The sequence below is a fragment of the Sinocyclocheilus anshuiensis genome, unplaced genomic scaffold (assembly GCF_001515605.1).
Source record: "Sinocyclocheilus anshuiensis isolate Anshui unplaced genomic scaffold, SAMN03320099.WGS_v1.1 scaffold454, whole genome shotgun sequence".
Lineage (NCBI taxonomy): Eukaryota > Metazoa > Chordata > Actinopteri > Cypriniformes > Cyprinidae > Sinocyclocheilus > Sinocyclocheilus anshuiensis.
In genome coordinates, this window is record NW_015548217.1 from 128,339 (window position 1) to 131,725 (window position 3,387).

A 3,387-nucleotide genomic window follows, 5' to 3' on the forward strand; every position below is an offset into this window, starting at 1 on the left:
CACACACACACACACAAACAAACACACACACACACACACACACACTCACTCACTCACTCACTCACACGCGTGACTTCATCCCACATAACCGCACAGTCTGCACACACAGCATCGATCAGAGCTTTGAACTCTGGACTGCTGTCGGTCATCATTAGTTCTGCTCTAATACTGCTGCCCTGAACCTCATGTGTAGATCATGAAACAAACATCACTGCTGTGGTGTGCAGCTATCTGAACATACTTCACCAGAGTAAGTTAATTATTTTCCAGCAAACAGATTGTTAAATGACATTACAGTTTTTTTCAACTGCTTACATTTTTAAAACCTTGCCTCTTTTTATTCAAATCTTTACACACAAATCCAAGAATTGCACACAAAATGCAAAATGCCTCACATTTCTTGCAAAATGAAGCACTGCATTCAAAATATCACAAACACATCTCAAAAGCAAACACCTCAGCAAAACTCATTTGCAAACACCTTTGCAATAATATTAATTCCTGATAGACTTTTGTGTGTTACATAGAGAATTGTGTGTTGTGTTTTGCAAAAAAAGTGTTTTATGAAATTGAAAAACTCTCAATTGAAAACTAAAACTTGTTGTGAAATTTATGTAAGACATAAATTAATCAGTAAGAAAAGAGACGGTATAATGTAAAAATAAAACCAACATGATAACGTAACATTTATTTGGTTAGGTTTTTTAAAAGTTTAATTTAATAAAAAACGTCTCAGAATTGATTGTAAAATGCATTTTAAAATGTTATTTTTTTAAATAGGCCTACATGTTTCTGGTGTTATTGTGAATCATTTGGTGCATGTTATTTCAAATAAACATCTGTCATCAACATGCTTTGGCATTTTACATTAGAAAATATTTTGCACATGCTACCTTTATACAGCAATAAAGTTTGATATTTGATGCACGAAACGTGCGAGCGTTTTTGCAAATTTTTCTGTGGTAACTCATTGTAAAACATTATGGAAGAAAACCAAATCTTTAATTGAATTTATCTAAGCACATATGAAACACAGAGCTCTCTTTTCTTAGGGCTCAACAATTACCACAATATCTTGTTTTACCTGAATTATTCACTATTATCCTGAGGTATGTGCTATTGCCGCAGGCCTTTGCTGATTTCCAGGAATTATTGTGTGACCCTTGAATGAACCCTCAGCATTGAATCACTGAAAAATATGAGCGTCGAGCGGCGACTGCTGCTTTTGTCATTAAGCTGAAAGGTGCCTCACAGATTCAGTGCAGTTATACTGTATGTTATTGTTCCCAGGTGTCAAGAAACCATTCAATATTCAATCTCCAGAAGAAAAAAAAAAGCACATTTTCCAGTAGCTTATCTCTTAATCATAGAGACACTGTAAAATATCAGGAAGAGATATTCACTGATTTAACAACTAATCTGATTCCAGCCACAATCTATGGGCAACTCAGCTTCACTTTGAATGCCTTTTAAAGTCTTTTTTTCTATGCCATTTAAAAATGTTTTATATCTAAAGTATAGTAGACTACTTTTAAAAAATGTTTAAAGACACACTGTGACTTCTTGCCCTCTAGCAGTTGAAGCATAAAACTACAATGAGGAACATTGTTTTGCTCAGTACGTGAGTTGTGCTTCGTCTGCGCGGATGAATCTGATGCTGCGAACGTCACTGACGACATCAAAACTTTCCAAATAACAAAAGATGGATATCTGAAAAATATGCACAAGTAAGTGGCTTACACCGATGTTTTGACTTGCTTAAATCAGTTGTTTTACAGTTTTTTCAACTGCTTCTTCAGAAACTGTGTGACAAGTAAAGATTTTGTGTGTAAGCAGTTAAAAAACACGGTAAAGTAACGTTACAAAAGTTTGGCAATGGTGACAGACATACCGACTGCTATTCATGATATCATATAGGCCTAAAGGTTGAAACTATAGGAACATTTATTATAGGAAAATAGACCAAATAGTAATTGGTGTTGTTGCCAACATAATGTTTTGTGAACCTAGTAAATGCAGAGGCAATGTTATGCTATGCAGTCTATGTTGGTTGTTGTTTTATTACACGTATTGCCGCTTTTCCTTTTTGCTTGCAAACTCGTTTGGAGGTTCATTTGTTGTGTACTCACTTTAAATTTGGTAAATTTCAAACAAAAAAGTTTAGTGTACCTTTTAAATGTACATAAAGCACACACAATATCACACATACAATTTTTAATCAATTTAAACATTGCATTGTGCAGTGTTTTAGGGTTGATGGAAACCGTTTTCTACAGATTTACGTTGTGACACCATACAGTTCTACCAGGGTGATCCTCATCCAGTCATTTTTGATTACAACATAAATGTAAAACGGGAGATTAGTATAGAAAATTATTGAAAATATTTAAATCAGGAATGTCATAATCAAAATGCGTAGTTCGTGCATAAAAGAAAAAAAAAATCCCTCAAAGTCTTCCTGTTTCCATCAGGAACCGAAACATGCTGAACGATGTTCATTAATACAGTTTTTCATTTGGATTGGTGATTGACATCTTTAGCATGTGTAAGGGAAACAGGTCAATTTAGCTCAAAGGGAATCATTTAAGATTTTAAAGGGAATTTGGACAGAATCACTGTTTTACGGCTGATCACTGAGACGGCCAGTTCCCGCGGTTGCTGATTGGCTGGAAGTTCCGTCTTGGGAAGCAGTGGTTGGGCGTTGGCTGACGACGCGGAGTTGTGGCCTGGTTGAAGTTTTAGACGGCACTTGATGCATGGAAAGGCAGTTTCTGTGCCATTCTGTGGATGAGGACATATTCTGTGAAGACCAGAGGTTAAGAGGTCTCTCATAAGGGATTTCAGTCTGTTCTTTGTCTCAGAGGTTGGGGGAAAAGTAGATCCGAAGAGCTCGTGATCGTGATTACGATCACTGGTTTACATGTGCATCTCTTTGACCATTAATCTTGTTTACTTGCCCCAAAATTGACAATCTCCTAGGAATTGTCAATAAGTGTTCTTTTGTTTAAATGCTGTGAGCTACTCAAAGCTGCTGGTTGGTTCAGGCTTGTGGGGCCAGGATCTGATTTACGACATCCTGTGTCTTGGGCCTCTGTGGAATTCGGCTTCTCATGTTCCAACCATGTTTTGACCAAATCTTAGATTGTCTGATTCGGTCTGATACCCTACACATGCATTGTGAAGTTTTTGACTCCGTTTCAATTCAATTTCAGCGAGTAAAGAACACATTTATACTAATTTGCGATATGCTATGTACATGATCGTCTCAGGCTGCTCAGGCTGCTATTTTTTTCTTCTTTTCGAAAACCATCGAAGTAGTCAAAACCTCCAGTATTGTGTGTTTTCCAGCGAATGCGTGTACACCCTGGACCTCTGCAAGCTTCTCGT